This window comes from Balaenoptera musculus, chromosome 2, assembly GCF_009873245.2.
Source record: "Balaenoptera musculus isolate JJ_BM4_2016_0621 chromosome 2, mBalMus1.pri.v3, whole genome shotgun sequence".
NCBI lineage: Eukaryota > Metazoa > Chordata > Mammalia > Artiodactyla > Balaenopteridae > Balaenoptera > Balaenoptera musculus.
The window spans coordinates 167,313,397-167,339,892 of NC_045786.1; the positions used below are offsets into that span (position 1 = coordinate 167,313,397).

Sequence of the window (26,496 nt, forward strand, 5' to 3'; positions counted from 1 at the left end):
TTATAGAATTCCATTTACAGAAAATATCCAGAATGGGTAAATCCATAGACACAGAACGCATACTAAAGGATGCCAAGGGCTCGGGGGAGAGAGGAATGCGGAATAGCTCCTCAATGGGTACAGGATTTTCTTTTGAGGTGATGAAAATGTTTTGGAGCTAGGTAGGGATAATGGTTGCACAACAGGGTGAAGGTACTAAATGCCACCATACTGTACACTTTTAAATGGGTGATTTTATATTACTGTGAATTTCACCTTAATTTCAAAAAAGAAGAAGAAATATTGCAGGATCTCTTCATGACAGAACAAAACCTCTGCACCTACTTCAAGCCACTCTGTCGGAACTAGTCATGGCCCTCCAGGCCCCTCCTCTCCCCTCCCCCAAATCTGATTAATGGACTCCGAATCCACACCACCTCCCTTAATGACCAGCTCCAAAGGTCTAATTGTCCCTCTGCCTTCCCTTTCCCCAGTTCCATCCCGGGATGTCTTCCTCCTTTCCGGAAGACGCCCTTCCCTCAGTGAGTAAAACACCTATTTTGGGAACGAGCCCGGAGCATAGGAAAACAACCACCAAACAGGGAGACATTCTCCCACGGAGGCATTCAATTCGCCAGAGGTGGGAGTTGGAACCACTGCCCTGGAGCCCCAGCTTTGAGGAAACGACACTTCAAAGGTTGGCAGAGCTGCTGTCCAGGTTTCCTGGGGCCTGCGGAGGGGCTCAGAAGTCCGTGTCCCTGTCTTTGTCTCCCAGAAAAGGCCTGGATGAGTGGAATTAGTCACACTCTGGCTCGGTTTCTAAAGGAGGAAACTCTTCAACAGACTGATTCTCAACCAGTTTTCCTGGAGGACTGTGGGTGGAGAAAAGGTTAATTTCAACCCCTCCTTGGAATGCAAATGGTAGGCTGGATGGCCAGGGATGGGTGGAGGGACAGGGAATTTATGGGGGGAGGGGCTGAGCCGGAATTGAACAGCTAACTCATTGGGTGACCTTGAGCAAAGCCCTTCATGTCAAATTTAATTTGAGGGCTTTGCCTTAAACAGAGAAAATGAAGGAAATTAGTAGGTCCTAGAGCAGATGAGTGTGCAGTCAATAGATGCAGTCATGCATCAGTACTGATGCTGAAACTGATGTGGTCCTTGGGAAGGGTAACATGCTGTGACCTGGGTGTCCCCAGGTAGTATCAACTGAAAGGTGTCAGGGGTCAATGTAGTCGCAAAATATAACACCAATGACCAATTAAAGTTGATTTCAAGACGAGGTAGTGAAAAGAACACTGGAGTCCAGTAGATCTGGGTTTGAATTACTGGTTTGATCACTTACCAGTTATGTGACCTCACTTTCTTTTTTTCTTTTTCTTTCTTTTTTTTTTTAATTTCTAATTTTTTAAATATTTCTTTAATTTTTATTTTATATTGGAATATAGTTGATTTACAGTGCTGTGTTAGTTTCAGGTGTACAGCAAAGTGATTCAGTTATACATATACATATATCTATTCTTTGTCAAATTCTTTTACCATTTAGGTTATTACAGAATATTGAGCAGAGTTCCCTGTGCTATACAGTAGGTCCTTGTTGGTTGGCCTTACTTTCTCCATCTATAAAATAGGATATATGTATCACACACACACACACACAATACTTATAAGAGTTGTTGTAGGGATAAGAAATCATGACTGTAACATGCCTAGAACACAGTAGGTTGTCAATAAATAGTGGCTGTTATTTCTCTGGCTCAGCCCTCCACCCACTGTCAAGGTGAGTTTTTCCTAGAGGCCAATCATGTGTCAGACATCTGGAGGGGGCACCCCTCTCTGGACCTCCAGTATGTCAGAGTGTAGGATGGACAAAATTAAGGTACCTCTTCTGGCACTCCCTTCTCCATATATCAGGAGCCAGAAAATATATCATTAATTCTTTCCCAAGACTGTATACAAAGGAAACAACTGGGGGAAAACGGAAAGATCATGTATATCAGTGTTTCTCATAATGTTATTTATAATACACAACAAAAATATTTACTATAAGACCTGGCAAACATGACTCGTTGTTACCATGGAATACTACACAGTTTAAATGACCAATGTGGTATCTATGTAGAAAGATGAAAACGTGTAAATGAAACCATGTCAACTTTTAAGAAATTGGCCACAAATTGCATACAGACCAGGATAATAAATAAGATAGTAATTATTCAGCTTATAGCCTGCATGGAAGGGACTGGAGAAATGCAAATAGTTGACATGATGGGGGAATGGCCTTATGGGTGCAATTTTTTTTGATGCTGTAAGTCTAGTTAATAACAAATATTCTTTTTACTTCTCTTTTTAAATGATGCAGTTGAATTGATGATTTCTAAGACTTCTTCTCTCTCTAGCATTCTATGGTTGTATATCTATGTTTCAACTTATGTTTTCCCCATCCATAAAATTACATAGACGTTTTCTAGTGAGAAATCTTTAGACTTATCTGTGTTAGTTATCTATCGCTAGATAACAAATTACCCCCAAGTTTAACAGCTTAAAATAATAAATATTTATTGTCTCACATAGTTTCTGAGAGTCAGAATCTACAGGAGGCTTAGCTGGGGGGTTCTGGCTCAAGGTCTCTCAGGAGGCTGCAGTCAGGCCATTAGCTGGGGCCTCAGTCATTGGAAGGCTCGACTGGGCTGGAGAAACCATTTCCAAGCTCCCGTGTTGTTGGAGAAATGCATCAGCACCCCACTACGTGGGCCTCGACACGGGGCTGTTCACAGCATGGCAGCTGGCTTCCCTCGACGTGAAAGACTCAAGAGAGAGAGGGCCCCAGGCTGAGACCACGGGCTTCTACAACCTAACCTCGGAAGTGACCTACCATCACTTCTGCCACTTGCTATTGGTCACACAGGACAACTCTGAGTCAGTGTGGGAGAGAACCACACAAGGGTATGAACCCCAGTAGGGGGGCTCATTGAGGGCCATGTTGAGGGCTGGGTCTCACATCATACAACAAAGTCATGCTCTGTCTTGCACACTCTGGCAGTCTGTCTACACCTCCTGTGCACTGCTGGCCTATCAGACATCACATTACCAGCACACTGGACCTAGCAGGTACCCAAGAAACTCTTACCAACTAAGTGAATAAATGCTTTTCTGCATTCATTAAAGGAATGCAAGAATTATAGAGAGTGTGTACAAAGTACCTGGCTCACCAGATGTGTTACCAAACTCAGGTTCGGCTGCTCACTGCTCAAGAGCCAATAACTCAAGAGGCAAGTGTCAGTAGAAAGGAAAGATGATTTAATCAGAAAAGTTGGCAATCTGGGGAGAAGGTGGACTCGTGTCCAGAGACCAAATCTGAAGATTCTCTTCAGCCATGACAGTTTTTAAAGGTGAAAAAGGGGGAAGAATCTCAGTGAATCATCAAGGAAGGAGGTTAGGTTTTATATCTTTCTCCATTGTGCGCAGACTGGCTGACTCTTTCTTCAGATGTTATCTTGCCTGCATGATCTGCCTGCAGGATTGCTAAGGGGGCTCTTGGGGATAGAAACCTAGTCATTTTTTTTAACTGCTTAATTCTTCATTCTTACTTCTTTTTACGTAGGAAAAGAATCAACAGGTTAAACAAGGCATGGTGTGCATTCAGGAGAACAGAAGTCAGGAGTTAGGTTAAATTGGCTAGTGATCTCATTCCTATAATTAGGTTCTTTTAAGGTTAGAGGGGAATAGAAAGGGGCAAACAGGAAAGGGGCAAAAGAGCTGCTTTCAGATGCACCCCCTGAAGAGACAGATACCACTGCCATCTCCTCTTCATACAAATGAAGTTGAAGCTCAATGTACCTAAGGATACAAGCTGATAGGTAGCAGAGCTTGGGTCCAAACCCAGGCAGACCTGTCTGACTCATAAGCCCATACTCTTCCCACGATTTGATACTGCATTTACAAACGACAGTAATCTCTCTTTCAGGCCAGGGTTACAATTCGTTTTTAGTTGTCTCAGGGGTCTCCCTCTTTCCTACATGCCTTCCCACTACCCTTACCTGTTGCCAGTGATGTGCTGATAAATGCTCAACAGCCATCTCTGTGGGAAAAAAAGAGGTCCTGGTTTGTAGCAATTGCTGATTGCCATGGTGTAAATATTCCCACCATGGCCACTTTCAAGCCGCCCACCTGACATTATTGAACGCAGAGCTGGGAAGAGAGGCATAACCAGTGTTGTGAGCCTGGGCGAGCCATCTCCAGCACACTGCTCCCCCTCTCCAAGTATATGAAGCTTCCAGAAAGAACATAGAATGGTCCCCAACCCCATTTTGGACCTGTTAAATGTTTCCGCCTTTCTAGTTTTTCCTACTGTGCCTCTTCCTATGTGAGCCACCTGGTCTACAGACGCGCACATGGCATTTGGAGCCTATTGTCAACCTAGCTCTGGATCTGCCTCCCCCTGAGCCTGGTCCATCCCTGCAGCTCTGCCCCGGGGCTTGCGTATGTGCACCTCAGAGGCACAGACCTATTCCTCGACCCCTCTCAGAGCAGGTTTGAGATAAGCCCTCTGATGTCCTAGCTATCACCCCCCCCACCACTGGCTCCTCTTATACCGCCAGCTGCCTCAGGTCACTGGGAGCAGCTGGGGTTCTACCAAGAACCCCAGCACCAAAACTTTCTCGGTGGGAGGTTGAGGGGCCATTCATTATTAAACACCTTAGTATGAGGCAGTCAAGAATGCACACATACAAAGTCCAGAAGAATGTCCAAAGCTCATGGGGCTTCATGTTGGCTTTGAGTCCCATCCTCTAACCCATCACATCCACAGAGATGTGAGCGTGGGGGGCAGGAACAGCTCTTTCACTGTTCAACCCCCCTGACTCTAGCTCCTTAATGCGCACGAATCTCTCCGTGTTGCACGGGGATGAGTACACTAGGTCACCCCACTGCAGGCGCTAGAGAACTGAACCCACCTCTCTTCTCTTTATCTACTCTGCCCCCTACGCAGCACCCAGGCTCTTTGAATCTCTGATCAGCCTCAGTGGCATCTGGTTCCAGTTTCAAGGGAAATGAACATCTAGGAGCTGCTGAAAGAACACCTGAAAGGAATGCAGGCTTTGCCTGATTCAAGGTGGAAGAGTCCATGTCAGCCCTTCCTCGGGTCACATTACCGAGTGTCCCAGCTTGGGCACAGAGCAGGTCTCGGGAAGAGGGTGCCAGGGAGTGGGAATCCAGCCTGGCACACATCCCCCACTGCTCACAGCATGGGCAGGTTCTTCTGATTTCCTGGCAGCTGCAAGAATGTCATCTCCTTTTGAAGTTCAACAAAGGGATCATGAAACTCAACTTGAGGACCGTCTGGTTTTTTCCTTGAGGGAAAACCCTGAATCCTTTTGCATCTTGAGTTTCCATTTTCTATTTTTTTTCCTGGCACTTTTTTTTCCCCCTCTAGATTTCACAAAAAGAATCTCTCTCGGGCTTCCCTGGTGGCGCAGTGGTTGAGAATCTGCCTGCCAATGCAGGGGACACGGGTTCGGGCCCTGGTCTGGGAGGATCCCACATGCCGCGGAGCGGCTGGGTCCGTGAGCCACAACTACTGAGCCTGTGCGTCTGGAGCCTGTGCTCCGCAACAAAAGAGGCCGCGATAGTGAGAGGCCCGCGCACCGCGATGAAGAGTGGCCCCCACTTGCCGCAACTAGAGAAAGCCCTCGCACAGAAACGAAGACCCAACACAGCCATAAATAAATAAATTTTTTAAAAAAAGAAAAAGAAATACAACCAAAATAAAAAAAAAAAAAAAAGAATCTCTCTCAAGAAATTCTTAAAAGGAAACAGAGGCTATTGATTTCAAAATAAAGCCTCATGGAAGCCCTTTGACATTCTAATTTAGGAACCATGAACTGTCTGGTGTTCTCCACATCTGAAACCTCTGTTGGAAGGAAGACCTCTACGGAACCTTGCAATAAGTCAGCTTCCTGAAAGATAACTTCCCTTGCAACTGAACTTGGCTCTTCTGCCCCTTCCGGACAGTGCGGTTCACTCAGGCTCCTTACTGCCTTAGAGAGGAATGCCATTGTTGTCCGTATCTGAGTCTTTGTGTAAAGCTCTCGGAGATGGGAAGGGAGTACCAACAGGGTAAGGCATCCCAGGGCAGCCGGAAGCTGTGTTTTGGAAACTGAACAAATGTAGCCCAAAGCATCATAGTCTAGACTTTGACAGACTTGGGGGAATTGGCCAGGCCAAGGCGGAGGATACTGGACAGTCCAGCAGAGAAAGGCAGATGTCTGGGAATGGGTGGAACAGACAGAGGGCCCAGGAGGAAAAGCTAGGGTGGGCGGCCCATGTCCTTAACCAGAGCCCAGGTGGCCTCCTTGTTGTTTTAAAATGGACCCAGGATTTTGTTTTAATCAGGTACGGTAAGACAACAGCCTTGAAAGAAGCGTTTATTACTTACAAGAGGAAGGGGCATGTCCTGCCATGTAGGGCCACGGGGGGAAGCCCCAGGGGCAGTCAGGAGGCAGAAGGAGTGAGGGGAAAGCGCTGGAAGCCACCTTGATGCCCATCAATAGGGATTTATTACATAAATTGTGGACCATCCAAACAATGGAATGTTATGCAGCATGAATAGATGAGGGAATGTGATCAAACGAAATGATATTTATACTTTGTTATTTAGTGCAAAGAGCAGGTGACAGGATCTAAAATTTCATACAATCCCATTTAGAATTTTTTAATTATTTAATAACATTTATTCTGTAGGGATCAGAGTTTTATAATTATTCTTGAGATGAATTTCATAGTCAAAGTAATCTTGCTGGTTAAAGCATCTCATCATCATGTTTAAGACATTAGACCTTTTCTACTTCTCAAACCCTAACCGGTCCTGAGACCACATGCCGAATGTTCTTCTTTCTCAGCTACTACTGGATCCTTCTCGGGTCTTCCCTAACCAGGAAAATGGTCTAAAAGTAAACCTGGAAAATGAGGGTTGGGAAGGGAAATTCTGTGGATTGTCAACTTTTTCCACTTAATCACTGGTCAAAAATGAACACACACACACACACACACACACACACACACACACACACACTAGACACACACACACACCCCTGGATCCCTGGTTGGAAAGGGAGATTTCTGCCACATGTGCCGTCAGGGTCTCTGGTTGCCCCTGGTCCCCAGGGCTGATGGGCCCCCCTAGTGGGAGCAGTGGCTGGGGGCGGGCTAGGGACCCCTCACTGCTCAGGGGCTCAGCCCTCCCTGCCAGGCCAGGCAGCCACCTGTGATGTTGGAGACGAGGGGATTCTGGATTGGGGTGGACCTCCTAGAGGGGGTCCTCACCTCCTCCTAGGTAATTTGATGCACCTAAAGGCTCAGCCCCTAGGAATTGGACTCAAGGGGGCTCTGGAGCCTCCGAGCCATCCTCAGCGGCCACTGCGTCACTGGTCTGGTCTGAGGAATAGAGTTTGCAGGACTGTAGGTGGACTAATCCCATAGCTAGAATCAGAGGAGCTCAGAGAAGGGCAAGTTCACACAGCCTGGGGCCTGGCAGGCTGGGGGGATGGTAGGGGGGAGGGGGAGGGACATGAGTTTGGCATTAAAAATTCACCTGTTTTCAGCCAAAAGTAAATAAAGGACCCCAAGACCTTAAAAGTTTAGTTTTCACATCCCCCTCACGCTATCCATCCTTTACTTCTCACCATCTGGGACAACTTGTTCAAGCACCACTGCCTCTGCAAGCCTCCGTTTCTTCAACTGTAGAATGGGGAAGATAATGTCTATTTCCAAGATTATCAAGAGAACTAAACAAGATCCAAAGAAATTGTATATATAAATGATATATATATATAACCAGTCCTGAGCACTAAGTATAACTGTTAAGAAGTTTAAAACATGATTCTCATGTAGAATGAAAAAATATATAGAATGAATACATGTGAAATATTCAACTCATTAATGAGGAAACCACTAAAGTAATAGAACAGATTCAAGGAGCATTTGAGGGACTGGATAATTTAAATATATAAATATATATAAATTTATATATATAAATATATATATTTAAGTTAGAATAAGAATAAAATTGCTGGACTAGATACAAAACTGATCCATGTCAATAAAGGCATAATCTTTGGAGTTGTCTTTTCTACTGAACCAAAAAATTGGCATTTCTGCCAGACAGAAATCTACAAACCTGTGTGTAACTTCACAAACGGTACGTGCGCTAGCCAAGTCGAAGACAGGTATGCTCTTCTTGGGCGAGCCTATTAATCGAGACCCCAGGAGGATGTTGAAAAGACCTGCCGAACCCCTCAACTTACCTTACTTTCAAGTTTGGGGTAATTTCTCTGAAGAGTGCAGAGCAAGTTCCTACAACTGTGGAGTCTCTTCCCCCACTGACCCTGGGTCCTCACTGCTCCTGGGCTCTGTCCAGGGGAGAACCGCTTCCCTGAGCTCTTTCATGCCTGATGCTTCCAAAGCACTAGTTATTCTTTGCCTCATTTCATCCCACAACAACCCTGGGAAGCTGGTGTTGCAAATTCCATTTTCGAATTGGAAAACTGAGGCGCAGGGACCTGATGGCTCCGGCTCCTGCTAGAAGCAGAGTTTTCTTGCCTTCCACGGAAAATGGTCCAGGAAGCCATGGTCACTGGGGCACAGATGTAGCTCTAACGTCCTCCCAGAGATGCTGCCACATCAGCCACCCCGTCCCCTCCCCAGCTGCAGGCACCACTGGATCCTTGGCACCACAGGGCGCAGCTGTGGCTGGGTTTGGGGAGCTCCAGGGGGCCTCCCCTCATTTCTCTAGGAGAGTCTAGAGCAATGGTCTTCAAACAGGGCTACACATGCCCCTCGGGGCACAGGAAGACTCATCAAAAGGATACTGAGACACGCGTCATTTATGGGAATGAATCTCCAGATCCTCCATTTCCGGTTGACTCTTACTTAAAGCCCATCTGCCCCAGAAGCCAGCCTGCAGTCCAAGAGGCAGGCAGCTTCCTCCTCTCTCCTTCAGCCTTCTCCCACCTCACTGAGGGCAGGCAGACCTCTCACCCTTTTTCTGTGGTGAATTCCTTGTGTCAATGAAAAATTGTCGCCTGCCATATCCATGAACAAAGATGTCGCAGCTATCAAGCCATCTCTTTAGAGCCGCCCCCCGACCCCCGTGAGCCCTGAGGAAACTCAGGATGGAAACAGGATGCCCCCCATCTAGCAGCCACTGCAGCCACCCCCAGCGGTGCACCCTGACCAGAGATTTGGGGTGAGAAAGCACAGGATACAGGCCCCAGAGAGCTGAGGTGCACATCAAAGGAATGCTTTCAGTGAGCCCAGACTCTTGCATCTTCCCATACGAAGAAAAGCGCTAAATTCCTTAACTTGAGATGTCTGGTTTTCTTTAATTAACAGTCATCTTTTGATGTTCTGACTGCCTGGTCTTTGCTGCAAAAACTCCTATATATCCTGGCTCCCCCCTGCCCTCTTCAGAGCAGTCCCTCGGAGCTATCTGAGAGGCTGCGTCCCGGGCTCATGTCCTCAAATTTGTCTGCCAAATAAAGCATAATGCTCAACTTTTAGGTTGTGCATTTTTTTTTCAGTCAACCCTTGGGGTGTAAAAGACCTCAGAATGCCAAACAAAGGGACAGTTAGAAATACCCATGCCTAAATACCCTTTGTGTTAGTCAGAGGGTTTCCATTCTTCCAACTAAATTGAAGATGGACCTAATTGTTCTGATAGAGTATTAAAAATCATTTTTGATGAGAGATAATTATGGGAATTTTGGCACACAACTTGGAAAACAATCTGTTAAAAACCAAAAATTCAACCAAGTAAATTGGCTCTATTTGGCTTTATTCAATGATTCACAAATCAGGGAACATCCTACCTAGCAACCGGAGAGGTGCTTCAGGAGCTGTACAAAATGAAAGTTTTGTACAGAAGATAGGCGGGGCAAAGAAGTTATTAACAAAAGAAAAGATTGTCTCAGACCTGGTCACCTTCTTTTGGGGGAAGGGTGAGGGTCTACCATGCAGATTTCCTCTTCTTCCTTTGGGAGATGGAGAGGGTTCCTGTGACGGATAATTTCATCAGAGCTGACCAGAAAATTCCGGACTGGCCAATTAAGACTACATTCTAGGGGAAGGTTGAAACTGCAATTAGGTCAGGTATTAAATCTGGGTTTGGTATTGAAACTGAGCAGACCCTATGGGGCTCCTGGACACAAAAGCCTTTCTGTGTCCCCCATCTCTTGACCTTCCCTGAGTTCCGAAGGGCAGGTTCAAACAGTTGCTAGTCAGGGAAGGGAGGTTATGCAGAGACAAGGGAGGAGCAGTCAAGAAACAATAGTGCAGCCTTGGGGCAGGGTCCTGGTTCTGCCTCAAGGGATATACATAACAGTATCTTTGAGCTCATCTACAGAACTAAAACCCCCAGCAAATGGAAGATTTTAACTACTTGATGAAGCATTCTTCATTCCTGGAGAACCAGAGAAGTTCATCAGGAGATCACCTGAGGCCAGATTAAAGGAGTGCAGACCCTGCACACACCCTGATCCTTACCAGCAACTCCACCCTTGAACCATTGCTATAAAACTCCTCACCAAATCCCCCTGGGTTGGGACACACAGTTTTGAGGAATATGAGCCCACTGTGTCTCCCTTTGCCTGCAAAGCAATAAAGCTATTCTTTTCTACTTCACCCGAAACTTTGTCTCCAAGATTTGGTTTGGCACCAGTGCACAGAGGTTGAGTTTTCAGCGTCAGTATCATGGGCTTTAGACCAAGTGGCCGTTTGGGGCCTGTGGTTTTTCTCTTTAACAGCTCAAAGAACTGGGTAAAGTCTGAAGCAAACCCTCTCCTATTCCCACCTACTTGTTTATGTGAGAAAGCCTTCTCAGAACTTACATCTATAAAAGTGGAAAATAGAAATAGAACTGCTGCTGGCCCCCGCTGCATTCTTATAATAATAAACGCTCACGAGCATGAACTAACAGAGAGAGAAATCTCTGTACATCTCTGTACATGGAGATGCATTTCCAATAACATTTTCCTTTTTTGTTTAATAACTAACGTAATTTGCCAAAATGTTCTGTTCCTGAATCAATTGTGGACTGGTGATAATCATAATGATAATTCAGAAGGCTTTTTCTAACACTTAATGCCCATGCTCAGAGAGAAGTATGGTCACCTGCATTTCTATTTACATCCATATCTTCATGGCAGGGAAAGAATGTATTTCTTACATTGAGACAAGATTGGGAGGAGAGGAGTGGACTGGAAATATGAGTTCAAAGAAAAAAGGAACAGTATTAAATGTACAACTTAAAAAAATAGTTATTTATTTATTTATTGGCTGCGTTGGGTCTTAGTTGCGCCACACGGGATCTTTTTTTTTTTCGTTGTTCTCAGAGAAGATCACTTTTTTTTTTTTTTAAGATTTATTTTATTTATTTATTTATTTATTTATTTATTTATTTATTTATTTTATTGGCTGCGTTGGGTCTTCCATTGCCGTGCGCTGGCTTTCTCTAGTTGCAGCGAGTGGGGGCTACTCTTCGTTGCGGTGTGAGGACTTTTCATCACAGTGGCTTCTCTTGTTGTGGAGCACAGGCTCTAGGCACACAGGCTTCAGTAGTTGTGGCACACGGGCTTCAGTAGTTGTGGTTCACGGGCTCAAGAGCGCAGGCTCAGTAGTTGTGGCACACGGGCTTAGTTGCTCCGCGGCATGTGGGATCCCCCCGGACCAGGGCTCGAACCCATGTCCCCTGCATTGGCAGGCAGATTCTCAACCACTGCGCCACCAGGGAAGCCCCACACGGGATCTTTTGTTGTGACACACAGGCTGTTCATTGCAGTGTGCGGGCTTCTCTCTAGTTGTGGCATGTGGACTTCTCTCTAGTTGTAGCGTGTGGGCTCCAGAGCACGTGGGCTCTGTAGTTGCAGCATGCGGGCTCTCTAGTTGCGGCACAAGGGCTCAGTAATTGTGGTGTGCAGGCTTAGTTGCCCCACAGGTTGTGTGATCTTAGTTCCCCAACTAGGGATCAAACTGGCATCCCCCTGCATTGCAAGACGGATTCTTAACCACTGGACCACCAGGGAAGTCCCTCAAATGTATAACTTTAAAAAATGAATTGTTTATATATTTATATAAGTGCTTGATAACAGGTATCAAAGGAAACCAGAGTACGTCACCCCAAAATATGCTTCTTTTACATAGGAAAAAGCTCTCTCTATCCCCTCCCCAAAGGCAGGGTGTAAATTTTCTTTTACTGGAGGCAACTCTAGGCTCTTATCAGCCCAGATAAGTCACCACAGGAATCCACGAACAAACTTCACTGTTAGTTTCCCCCATATATTTATCTTCCCACAGTCTGTTGCCCTTTGAACCTTAAAACCTTTCCCCTGTCCAGTCATTTCTCTACCAATGTATTGTTCTTTTTCTTTTTTTAAAGAGAGGCATTTTTTTTTCACACACACACACTGTATTTTATTTTTACAAGAGATAAATAGACTGACACCAAGCATTGTACATGGATGACCACAACAAAAGCAACAATGATTGCAATTACCAAACATGAAACACACTCATACTATGTCATAATATTGACATTCAGTCCAGTAATCCTCCACTGTAACAGCTCCTTTACTTTGCAGTGAAAAAGAGAGGCATATTTTAATAAATTATTTTGGCTTTTAAAAAATACTGCAAGTATAAAAAACACAAAAAAGCCTTTATTTAAATGTGAATTTTTTCATCCAATTTTTCTATTAGAAAATATTTCCCCTCTCAAGAATCACGATGGGGATTTTTCCTGCAATTATTCCTTGTCCCTAAGCCCCAATAAGCAAGTAGTTGTTTTTTTTGAATTTTATTTTATTTATTTTTTTATACAGCAGGTTCTTCTTAGTCATCCATTTTATACACATCAGTGTATACATGTCAATCCCAATCTCCCAATTCATCACACCACCACCCCACCCTCCCGCCGCTTTCCCCTCTTGGTGTCCATACATTTCTTCTCTACATCTGTGTCTCAATTTCTGCCCTGCAAACTGGTTCATCTGTACCATTTTTCTAGGTTCCACATATATGCGTTAATATACGATATTTGTTTTTCTCTTTCTGACTTACTTCACTCTGTATGACAGTCTCTAGATCCATCCACATCTCTACAAATGACCCAATTTCGTTCCTTTTTATGTCTGAGTAATATTCCATTGTATATATGTACCACATCTTCTTTATCCATTCATCTGTCGATGGACACTTAGGTTGCTTCCATGTCCTGGCTATTGTAAATAGTGCTGCAATGAATGTTGGGGTGCATGTGTCTTTTTGAATTATGCTTTTCTCTGGGTATATGCCCAGGAGTGGGATTGCTGGGTCATATGGTGATTCTATTTTTAGTGTTTTAAGGAACTTCATACTGTTCTCCATAGTGGCTGTATCAATTTACAAACCCACCAACAGTGCAAGAGGGTTCCCTTTTCTCCACACCCTCTCCAGCATTTGTTGTTTGTAGATTTTCTGATGATGCCCATTCTAACTGATGTGAGGTGACACCTCATTGTAGTTTTGATTTGCATTTCTCTAATAGTTAGTGACGTTGAGCAGCTTTTCATGTGCTTCTTGGCCATCTGTATATCTTCTTTGGAGAGATGTCTATTTAGGTCTTACATCCATTTTTGGATTGGGTTGTTTGTTTTTTTCATATTGAGCTGCATGAGTTGTTTATATATTTTGGAGATTAATCCACTGTCCTTTGATTCGTTTGCAAATGTTTTCTCCCATTCTGAGGGTTGTCCTTTCATCTTGTTTTTAGTTTCCTTTGCTGTGCAAAAACTTTTAAGTTTCATTAGGTCCCATTTGTTTATTTTTGTTTTTATTTCCATTACTCTAGGAGGTGGACCAAAAAAGATCTTGCTGTGACTTATGTCAGAGAGTGTTCTTCCTATGTTTTCCTCTAAGAGTTTTAGTGTGCCCTGTCTTACATTTAGGTCTCTAATCCATTTTGAGTTTATTTTTGTGTATGGTGTCAGGGAGTGTTCTAATTTCATTCTTTTACATGTAGCTGTCCAGTTCTCCCATCACCACTTATTGAAGAGACTGTCTTTTCTCCATTGTATATCCTTGCCTCCTTTGTCATAGATTAGTTGACCATAGGTGCGTGGGTTTCTCTCTGGGCTTTCTATCCTGTTCCATTGATCTATATTTCTGTTTTTGTTCCAGTACCATATTGGCTTGATTACTGTAGCTTTGTAGTATAGTCTGAAGTCTGGGAGCCTGATTCCTCCAGCTTCGTTTTTTCCCCTCAAGACTGCTTTGGCTATTCAGGGTCTTTTGTGTCTTCATACACATTTTAAGGTTTTTTGTTCTAGTTCTGTAAAAAATGTCATTGGTAATTTGATAGGGATTGCATTGAATCTGTAGATTGCTTTGGGTAGTAGAGTCATTTTCACAATATTGATTCTTCCAATCCAAGAACGTGGTATATCTCTCCATCTGTTTGTGTCATTTTTAATTTCTTTCATCAGTGTCTTATAGTTTTCTGCATATAGGTCTTTTGTCTCCTTAGGTAGGTTAATTCCTAGGTATTTTATTCTTTTTGTTGCAGTGATAAATGGGAGTGTTTCCTTAATTTCTCTTTCAGATTTTTCATCATTAGTGTATAGGAATGCAAGAGATTTCTGGGCATTAGTTTTGTATCCTGCAACTTTACCAAATTCATTGATTAACTCTAGTAGTTTTCTGGTGGCATCTTTAGGATTCTCTATGTATAGTATCAAGTCATCTGCAAACAGTGACAGTTTTACTTCTTCTTTTCCAATTTGGATTCCTTTTATTTCTTTTTCTTCTCTGATTGCCGTGGCTAAGACTTCCAGAACTATGTTGAATAATAGTGGTGAGAGTGGACATCCTTGTCTTGTACTTGATCTTAGAGGAAATGCTTTTAGTTTTTCACCATTGATAATGATGTTTGCTGTGGGTTTGTTGTATATGACCTTTATTATGTTAAGGTAGGTTCCCTCTATGCCCACTTTCTGGAGAATTTTTATCATAAATCGGTGTTGAATTTTGCCAAAACTTTTTCTGCATCTATTGAGGTAATCATATGGTTTTTCTTCTTCAATTTGTTGATATGGTGTATCACATTGATTGATTTGCGCATATTGAAGAATCCTTGCATCCCTGGGATAAATCCCACTTGATCATGGTGTATGATCCTTTTAATTGTTGTTGGATTCTTTTTGCTAGTATTTTGTTGTGGATTTTTGCATCTATATTCATGAGTGATATTGGTTTGTAATTTTCTTTTTTTGTAGTATCTTTGTCTGGTTTTGGTATCAGGGTGATGGTGGCCTCATAGAATGAGTTTGGGAGTGTTCCTTCGTTTGCAATTTTTTGGAAGAGTTTGAGAAGGATGAGTGTTAGCTCTTCTCTAAATGTTTGATAGAATTCACCTGTGAAGCCATCTGGTCCTGGACTTTTGTTTGTTGGAAGATTTTAAATCACAGTTTCAATTTCATTACTTGTGATTGGTCTGTTCATATTTTCTGTTTCTTCCTGGTTCAGTCTTGGAAGGTTATACCTTTCTAAGAATTTGTCCATTTCTTCCAGGTTGTCCATTTTATTGACATAAAGTTGCTTGTAGTAGTCTCTTAGGATGCTTTGTATTTCTGCAGTGTCTGTTGTAATTTCTCCTTTTCCATTTCTAATTTTAATGATTTGAGTCCTCTCCCTCTTTTTCTTGATGAATCTGGCTAATGGTTTATCAGTTTTGTTTATCTTCTCAAAGAACCAGCTTTAAGTTTTACTGGTTTTTGCTATTGTTTTCTTTGTTTCTATTTCATTTATTTCTCTCTGATCTTTATGATTTCTTTCCTTCTACTAACTTAGTGTTTTGTTTGTTCTTCTTTCTCTAGTTCTTTTAGGTGTAAGGTTAGATTGTTTATTTGAGATGTTTGCTGTTTCTTGAGGTAGGATTGTATTGCTATTATCTTCCCTCTTAGAACTGCTTTTGCTGCATCTCATAGGTTTTGGATCGTTGTGTTTTCATTGTCGTTTGTCTCTAGGTATTTTTTGATTTCCTCTTTGATTTCTTCAGTGATCTCTTGGTTCTTTAGTAATGTATTGTTTAGCCTCCATGTGTTTGTATATTTTACAGATTTTTTCCTGTAATTGATATCTAGTCTCATAGCAGTGTGGTTGGAAAAGATACTTGATACGATTTCAATTTTCTTAAATTTACCAAGGCTTGATTTTTGACCCAAGATATGATCTATCCTGGAAAATGTTCCATGAGCACTTGAGAAGAAAGTGTAATCTGCTGTTTTTGGATGGAGTGTCCTATACATATCAACGAAATCTATCTGGTCTATTGTGTCATTTAAAGCTTGTGTTTCCTTATTAATTTTCTATTTGGATGATCTGTCCATTGGTGTAAGTGAGGTGTTAAAGTCCCCCACTATTATTGTGTTACTGTCGATTTCCTCTTTTATAGCTGTTAGCAGTTGCCTTATGTATTGCGGTGATCCTGTGTTGGGTGCACATATATTTATAATTGTTATATCTTCTTCTTGGATTGATCCCTTGATCATTATGTAGTGTCTTTCCTTGTCTCTTGTAACATTCTCTATTTTAAAGTCTATTTTATCTGATATGAGTATTGTTACTCCAGCTTTCTTTTGATTTCCATTTGCATGGAATATCTTTTTCCATCCCCTCACTTTCATTCTGTATGTGTCCCTAGGTCTGAAGTGGGTCTCTTGTAGACAGCATATATACAGCTCTGGTTTTTGTATCCGTTCACCGAGCCTGTGTCTTTTGGTTGGAGCATTTAATCCGTTCACGTTTAAGGTAATTATCGATGTGTATGTTCCTATGACCATTTTCTTAATTGTTATGGGTTTGTTTTTGTAGGTCCTTTTCTTGTCTTGTGTTTCCTACTTAGAAAAGTTCCTTTACCATTTGTTATAGAGCTCGTTTGGTGGTGCTGAATTCTCTTATCTTTTGCTTGTCTGTAAAACTTTTGATTTCTCCATCAAATCTGAATGAGGTCCTTGCCGGGTAGAGTAATATTTGTTGTAGTTTCTTCCCTTTCATCACTTTAAATATATCATGTCACTCCCTTCTGGCTTGTAGAGTTTCTGCTGAGAAATCAGCTGTTAACCTTATGGGAGTTCCCTTGTATGTTATCTGTCATTTTCCCTTGCTGCTTTCAATAATTTTTCTTTGTCTTTAATTTTTGCCACTTTGATTACTATGTGTCTCAGTGTGTTTCTCCTTGGGTTTATCTTGTATGGGACTCTCTGCACTTCCTGGACTTGGGTGGCTGTTTCCTTTCCCATGTTAGGGAAGTTTTCTACTATAATCTCTTCAAATATTTTCTCAGGTCCGTCCTCTCTCTCTTCTCCTTCTGGGACCCCTATAATGCGAATGTTGTTGCGTTTAATGTTGTCCCAGAGGTCTCTTAGGCTGTCTTCATTTCTTTTCATTCTTTTTTCTTCATTCTGTTCCACAGCAGTGAATTCCACCATTCTGTCTTCCAGGCCACTTATCTGTTCTTTTGCCTCAGTTATTCTTCTGTTGATTCCTTCTAGTGTAGTTGTCATTTCAGTTATTGTATTGGTCATCTCTGTTTGTTTGTTCTTTAATTCTTCTAGGTCTTTGTTAAACATTTCTTGCATCTTCTCGATCTTTGCCTCCATTCTTTTTCCGAGGTCCTGGATCATCTTCACTATCATTATTCTGAATTCTTTTTCTGGAAGGTTGACTATCTCCACTTCATTTAGTTGTTTTTCTGGGGTTTTATCTTGTTCCTTCATCTGGTACATAGCCCTCTGCCTTTTCATCTTGTCTATCTTTCTGTGAATGTGGTTTTTGTTCCACAGGCTGCAGGATTGTAGTTCTTCTTGCTTCTGCTGTCTGCCCTCACTGTCTTTCCAGCTGTGAAGCTGGCGTCATCTCCTAACATATTTTTCTTTGTTGGAGATGCTAGATAAGTCCACATTTTCATCACCCCTTTGAGTTACCCGTCCCTGAGTTTGTCTCATGCAGAGGTGAGATAAACATGCTAATAAATTTCTGTTTGTTTTTATTTTGTTAATCTGTCTTTTGTTACAGAGTCCCAGCTGAGAACCTAGAAGATGGAAGGAAAAAAGATTTCTTTTATCTCCCCTACATAGTATTAGATTGCTATGGCCTTTAGATCCCATGAGATACTTTTAGGGAGAGCTATCATTTTTATTTTTAAAATACCAATATTTACAATATTTTGGAAATTATAAGACTTTGTGACTATCTCATGATGAGTTTTAGGTGTCAACCTAAGTATGCACAGAGGGGTCATTTTCAAAATTACCTTAAGAAGTTCACAATATTGGGGACTCAGGGCAGGCCACCCCCAAAGATACCTCAATGGCATATTGACTATTTTGAAGTAAAGTTACTTAAGAAAGAGCTGATACAAGAGGGACACTCTGACCCTCCTCTCTGTCTCCCTGAAAGCAGGGAATTAATCTCCCATGTGAAAGGTTCACTTCCTGGATCTGGAAGTAGAAGGACACCGTTATCACCAGAGGCAGGAAATTTGGAGCTGAGAAGCCCATATAAACAAACCTTGTTACTTCTTTATTGACTACCCCCAAGCCTAAACTCTGTTTAGATTCATCACTAATTAAGCAGCCAAAGCCTAAGTTTCTTTGTCTTGTCAATTCCTCACAAATTTATTGTTTCTTTGTCTAAAAAAGTATAAAAGCTTTGGCCACTTCTTAGGTACCATTTCTATGAGACCTCCACGTGCACAAATTAAAATTTATTTCTTTTTCTCCTGTTAATCTGTCTCTTGTCAATTTTATTATTAGTCCAGCCACAAGAACTCAAGGGAGGTAATGGGGAAAATTTCCCCTTCCCAACAACCAGCAAAAAAGTTTGAAGACATCTGCCCTGGGTAGTGGTTCTCAACAATGGCTAAATATCAAAATCACTTGGGAAGCTTAGGAAGAATCCCTCTGCCTGGGCTTGCACCCAGTGGTACGTGATAACTAGCTTTTACTGGCCTATAACAGCTGGTTATCAAATTTTCACAAGTGTTGCAGGATATAATCAAACATTAAGCTATATAAGCTTATAATTAAGTGAATTACATTTTTTAATGGTAGAAAATACTCAAAAGCCATGATTTCCTAATTACTTTACTACATTTTACTATTACCTATGTTTCTGAGGCCCTTCGGTCTATTTTATCATTGCTGTGGAAATTCTATATAATGAGGCATTGCTGCACGTCTCCTTCCAGCTCTGCATGTAGTGATGTCACATCAGTGGTTCGAAATTGGCCACAGGAGAATCTACACCATAGGAATCAGCAAATACTACAAATCAGTGCTTGATTTGTTTTTACACTGAACGCCTACACTCAAGAAATTGATGGAGAAAATGTAAATAGTGCAGATTAAACCACAAAAAGTACCATTTTTTTTGTAGCTGTTATATTATGAATTGTACCCAAAAAAGGGGAGAAAATATTCTTCCAGTATTCAAAAACCATCATCCAATCCAGCAGAAGTTGCTCATGTCACACTTTTTTGTTGGTTCACTTTCATCGTACTTATTAATGTTATTGAATGAATTAGGTGTTGCTGCTTGCCACCTACAAAATCAGTACCCACAAATGTTGGTAGCAAAGGAAAGGTGCCTTTAATCAGAATTCTGGCAATCTGGGGAGATGATGGATCAACCACCTCTGAAGAGTCTGCTCGGCCATGACAGTTTTTAAGGGGAAAAAGAGAAGCAATCTCAGTTAATCATTGAGATGGGGGGCCAGAGCTGTTGCCCTCCCCCACTGTGTGCAGGCTTATGTGCGGGCTTGTTGACTTGTGATCTTTCTTTAGATGCTGTCTTGTTCACACAGTCTGTTCGTGAGATTACTGAAGGGGAAGCTAGGAAAGATATCTGGTCCTCAGTTAATTACTTATTCTTCATTTTTACTTCTTTGATCTATGGAAAGAACTGACAAGTTAGGCAAAGTATTGTGTGGCTAAAAGAATTGAAGGGTGTGCTTGGGCTGGAGATGAGTAGAGCATGGGGATGCCTGGTTTAGGGTTAAGACAGAAGGGTGCCTCCTGCAGAGAGCTCTTTCCTGCCAAAAGCTGCTTACATTAACATAAATGAAAATATAAACCGACGTTCAAGGGAAAACTATATTCCTTTGTCATTCGCAAAGCAGAGGTTGACTCTGGTTTGGCAAGAGCTTTCTGTAAGAATCAACCGTTATTATGGAATTTACAAGAAGGAGTGTTGCATATTTTAAATTATTTGTAAGTTGTGTCCTAAACATATTTTGTACCGGTAAAATTTATAATAAGCATACTTTATGTATAAATATGCATACTTTTTTGAGAGATGACGGTTCAATATCTATCAGCACACCACCACTCAAGCCCCATTCCTGGTTATTATTGCTCAGCCTGGGCATTGGCATCTTAGAAAATCTACCAGCTGAGACTAGCATGCAGAAGGGTTGAGACCCATTCTCCTAGCAGAAAGTGGAAAGGAGAGGAGACTGCTGGCACCTGGCCCAAGGTAAGCCTCCCACCTCTGACAGGTGCAGCTCAGGGCCCAAGCACTTTGGAGTGAGAGAGGATAGCAGGGTTTAGGGACAGTCCCCACCCATTAGAGAAGTCTGGCCTGTGGCCTGTGCCATGTCCATTATTCTGTGAGTAGAATTCTTCCTCTAGCACAGTTTATCATAAGATCTTTCCCCCAGAATGGGAGCTTCTTAAGGACCAGGACTGTGTCTTATTTATCCCTAGAAGGCCTGGCATGTGTTTGATGCCTGCTGGATATTTGACAAATGAATTAATAAATTATCTTAAGATATAATTATTCCAAGCATCCAACAATAATATTTTAGGGAAATAAACTATGGACCAATCATTCAATGAAATACTCTGCAACCATTAAAAATGATGGTGGAGGAAACTATTTGATGGCATAAGAAAATACTCATAATATCTTGTAAGTGCAAGGAAAACACTACGAAATAACATACAAATTACAAGCAATTTTGTTTAAAAAAAAACCATACAAAATATATTCCATAGCTTGACAGGGCATCTACCAACTCCTGGCCTGTGTCCGATTCATTCTGGGGAAACAAGTGTTTCATGACTCTTTGTTTGGATTTCTACTGCAGACTCATCCTCCAAGGGAAGAACTTGTTTAGTTCATGATTAATTTTAGAGCCCTGGTGCAGACTAGAAAAGGGGTGTATTACGCAGGGATTTGGAGCAATGTTTTGCTACTGTGGTGTAACAGACTTCTCCCCAAAGATTAACCCACACCCTGCAGTACATTTAGGTAGGACATCTTGCCAATTTAGACATTTAGACATGACATCGCCACGGTGGGTCAGAACAAAAAGAACTATGATTCTATTACAGAATGGATTAGGACTCATTTGTTTAACTATTTTAATCGATGGAATTTTAAAATTTAATTCTTAAGGTGTTCATAACATTGCCCACTCATGGCTAGAAGGTTGAGAGGCACAGTGATCATTTTCCAAAGGCTAGGGAGATTGAAGGGAGAGATAAAACACACCTTGAAAAATTCACGGAAACGAAGTGAAATTCCTCCTGGATAAATGTGGAACCACTGGTTGGGTTTGAAAAGGGAGGACAGCTACTTAATATGCTTAGCAACCCTTTGGAACTCAAATAAACTTTACCAAATAAATCATTCACCATTGTTTGAGGCCTGCAGCTGTCCTGGACATGGCAGAACAAACACTTCTGTGTGCCAAGAATGGGAAAACACAGGCCAGCCCGTTCCCTCTGGACCAATACATTAATGGGTGGTGTGTGAGACTGGCCTTGGACCATCCCTCTGTCCCTTCCCTGCCCATCACCTAGTGTGTGGAGGAGGGAAGTGTTTAACAAGCAGGGCAGTGCCAACTTCCAAAACAGGGTTAACAACTCCCAGGTGACCCCACCCTGCATCCTGTAGCTACAACCACAGGAACTCAACAAGGGCGAGATGCCAACAAGAATTCCAAGATACAAGTCAGAAGTACGTCTGACCTCACATTTCCCCTGGCATGCTGCAGCTGAAGCAAACACATTCAATAAATCTGCAAAAATGTTTCTCTGATAGAATGCTTACCCTTCTGGCTGAGTCCAGAAATTGTGGATCCTTTACAAATATTGAGATAGAAATGCGTTTTCGTGTTTCAGTTTTAGGGTCTGCTTCATCTCATTTTGCATTTAAGAAAAACATTTGCTGAGTGCTTACTAGGGTCTAGGGGTACAATAGATGTTTGAGATACAGAAAACAAGACACAATTTCCTTCTTCTAGGAGGTTATAGTTCAATAGAGGAGACAGGTGAAAAGAACCTGTAATTCAAGACAGAATCAACCAAGTAATCAAGATCGTCGTCACTGTATCATCAACATACCTCACATCCGTTGAGTGCCTGCTACATGTTAGTGCTGCGGTACTTTACAGGTATAACCTCATTTAATCCTATAACAACTTATGAGGAAGTTCCAATTATTCACTTTACAGATGAGAAAACAGAGTCTTAGACATGTTAGGTAATTGGGCCAGCATCTTAAAGCGAACATGTGGCAGACCCAGGACACAAACTTGAGTCTGTCTCCAGAGCCTCTGTTTACTTCCATTACTTTACACTAAAATAGGATATGAGCAAACTCTCATGGGGCAGGGGAAGCAACTCTGAGAAGAAAATCAAGGAAGCCTTTATGGAGGAGGAGGCATTGAAGCAGGGCTTTGCCTGATGAGCTCAATTCCAAAAGATGAGGAAGAAGGGACATGGCATCTTCCACTGAAGGAGCTGCCGGAGCAAGTGCCCAAGGACTGGAGTCTGGAGGCCCTACAGGAGAAACTCCAAAGTTTGGCAATGCCAGAAGAAATCAACTCTACTTAACTGTTGATGGCCACTTTACTGGTCTTCAAAGAGGCCTCTCCTGTATCCACTCACCTGTTCTGCAACTTGTATCACTTGTCGAAATAAAATCTCAAATTCCTCTTCAGAAACTGGAGAGTAGCCCATGTTCTATGTGATATCATGGTGTTACATCGCTTCCTTTTCACTGCCTATTTCAGTTTGACAAATAGCCAGAAACCAAAGGTTGACACACACTAGGAGCATGTTTTTACCTGCTGGATAAAGAAGATGTGGCACATCTTCCAGTGAGGTGCTTTCAAAGGGCCAACACAACTGAAGCTCTTGGGATGGCTGGGGTGTGGCTTGTCACGCTCCAGGGAAGCCTGAGAGAGTAAGTTCTGCTCTCTGACACTCGCCATGCTCCTCCACATGTTCATTCATGGCACAAGACCCTTCATGAACACGCTGATCACGCTGCGAGGTGAAAGGTGAGGCTGGAGAAGCAAGCAGGGATGGAGCCTGGAGGGCCCGGAAAGCCACGCTATTGGGTTTGGCCTAGCTGCACACACTGGACACCCTTTGCTACTTTTTGAATAGAAGGGTATTGTGATTTAAAGCATGTTTTGGGAAGGGAACTCTGGCTGTAATCTAAAAAAGGCTAAAAATCTGTTACCAAACTTAGGTCTTTTGCTCGCCACTCGAAAATCAGTACTCGAGAGGCAGGTTTTGGTAGAAAAGAAAACACTGCTTTTAATCAGAAAGCCGGGAGAAGGTGGACTCAGTGTCCCTGAAAACCGACTCCCAAGATTCTGTTCGGCCATGAAAGTTTTAAAAGGAATCGGGGAAGTAATGTCATTGAGATGGGGATGAGACTCATAGCCATCCGCCCACTGTGTGCAGACTCGTGGACTTCTTTAGATGCTATCTTGTTCACACAGTTTGTTCATGAGATTACTGAAGGGGAAGCTAGGGAAGAGAGCTGGTCATCTGCTAATTACTTGCTCTTCATTTCTACTTCTTTGATCTATGGCAAGAACCAACAGCTTAGGCAAGGTACTGTGTGATCAAAAGATTTGAAAGGTATAAACAACGAGGTCTTACTGTATAGCACAGGGAACTATATTCAATATCCTGTGATAAACCATAATGGAAAAGAATATGAAAAAGAATGTATGTATATGTATAACTGAGTCGCTTTGCCGTACAGCAGTAATTAACATGATATTGTAATTCAACTATACTTCAATACAAAATAAATTTAGAAAAAGAAGAAAAGAAAAAAAAAAAGACTTGAAAGGTGTGTTAAGGCCCAAGATGAGTAGAGCATAGAGGCACGTAGTTTAAAAGTTAGTTACAGTGTAGCTTTGCTTAAATTGACAAGAAAAGGGGTTTCCTGCAAAGAGCTGCTTACAATAACTTTCCCTCAACAACTGATAAACAAAACGAAAAGACAACCCTCAGAATGGGAGAAAATATTTGCAAATGAAGCAACTGACAAAGGATTAATCTCCAGACTATACAAGCAGCTCATGCAGCTCAGTATCAAAAAACAAACAACCCAATCCAAAAATGGGCAGAAGGCCTAAATAAACATTTCTCCAAAGAAGACTTACAGATGGGCAACAAATACATGAAAAGATGCTCAACATCACTAATCATTAGAGAAATGCAAATCAAAACCACAATGAGGTATCACCTCACACCGGTCAGAATGACCATCATCAAAAAATCTACAAACAATAAATGCTGGAGAGGGAGTGGAGAAAAGGGAACCCTCTTGCACTGTTGGTGGGAATGTAAATTGATACAGCCACTATGGAGAACAGTATGGAGGTTCCTTAAAAAACTAAAAATAGACCTACCATATGACCCAGCAATCCCACTACTGGGCATATACCCTGAGAAAACCATAGTTCAAAAAGAGACATGTACTACAATGTTCATTGCAGCACTATTTACAATAGTCAGGACATGGAAGCAACCTAAGTGTCCAGTGACAGATGAATGGATAAAGAAGATGTGGCACATATATACAATGGAATATTACTCAGCCACAAAAAGAAACGAAATTGAGTTATTTGTAGTGAGGTGGATGGACCTAGAATAGTAAGTCAGAAAGAGAAAAACAAATACCGTATGCTAACACATATATATGGAATTTTAAAAAGCAGTACTGATGAACTTAGTGGCAGGGCAGGAATAAAGATGCAGACATAGAGAATGGACTTGAGGGCACAGGGGTAGAAGGGTAAGCTGGGATGAAGTGAGAGAGTAGCACTGACATATATACACTACCAGATGTAAAATAGATAGCTAGTGGGAAGCAGCTGCATAGTGCAGGGAGATCAGCTCCGTGCTTTGTGACCACCTAGAAGGATGGGATAGGGAAGGTGGGAGGGAGACTCAAGGGGGAGGGGATATGTGGATATATGTATACATATAGCTGATTCACTTTGTTGTACAGCGGAAACTAACACAACATTGTAAAGCATTTATACTCCAATAGAGATGTGAAAAAAATTTTAAAAAACAAAACAAAACAAAAAAGCCAGCTTGACACAAAATTTGGTGAGACATAGATCATCTGAACAACACCATCAATTACTATACTCAGCAGTAGCACAGTATCCCTTTATTTCAAGGGCTCAGGGGTTACATTCTAGGGACTGGAGGGAAGAAACAATGAGCTGATGGAATATAAATATATTGCTCTTCAGAGGAGAAAAGCAGAGTTGGGTAGAGGAGAGAGGTGCAGTGGTGGTAAGGCCTGAAAGGAGAGGAGGAAAGAAACGGTGCTGATGGTGGGGTTGGGCACAAAATGTCTATTTACCAAAATGGACCTGATGACGTGTCATAAACTGTCTTAATAAATTTATAAAGATGTAAATCATGAAGAGTGGAAGTAAATGAAATTAAACTAGAAATCAATGATAAAAATATATCTAGAGAATCAACAACTATTTGGACAGTAAACAAAAAAATGTCTAAATAGTACATAGGCAAAAAGAAGTCACAAATTAGAGAATATTTTAAATGGGAAGAAAATGTGTGCAGTGAGGTTAATACAGCACTTGGGAGAAAATTTGTAGCTTTAAGTGCTTATATTAAAAACAAAAAATGGTCTAAAAATTAATATTCTAAACTTCTATAGTAAGAAATTAGAAAAAAGAGCAAAGTAAAATAAAAGGAAGCAAAAGGAAGAAAGTAATAAAGATAAAAGCAGAAACTAATAAAATAGAAACAGACACACAGCAGAGAAAATTAGCAAATCCAAAAGTTGGTCCTTGGAAAAGATAAAAGAAAAAATGATAAACACCTAGCTAAACTGATCAAGAAAAGAAAAAGAGTAAATATAAACTATTTGGAAATAAAAACAAAAATAAACAAATGGGACCTAATGAAATTTAAAAGCTTTTGCACAGCAAAGGAAACCATAAACAAGACAAAAAGACAACCCTCATAATGGGAGAAAATATTTGCAAATGAAGCAACCGACAAAGGATTAATCTCCAAAATTTACAAACAGCTCATGCAGCTCAATACCAAAAAAACAAACAACCCAATCCAAAAATGGGCAGAAAACCTAAATAGACATTTCTCCAAAGAAGATATACAGATTGTCAACAAA

At 41.7% G+C, this 26,496-nt stretch overlaps 1 long non-coding RNA gene across 1 annotated transcript in view; it reads left to right on the forward strand.

Moving 5' to 3' along the window:
- The first annotated feature begins 1,276 nt into the window (after positions 1-1,276).
- Positions 1,277-26,496, forward strand: part of LOC118891320 — a 29,221-nt gene continuing 4,001 nt past the window's right edge. Inside the window, exons 1-2 of the long non-coding RNA XR_005018939.1 lie at positions 1,277-1,287; positions 11,879-11,890. This is a non-coding gene — a long non-coding RNA (uncharacterized LOC118891320). The remainder of the gene's footprint in view (positions 1,288-11,878; positions 11,891-26,496) is intronic.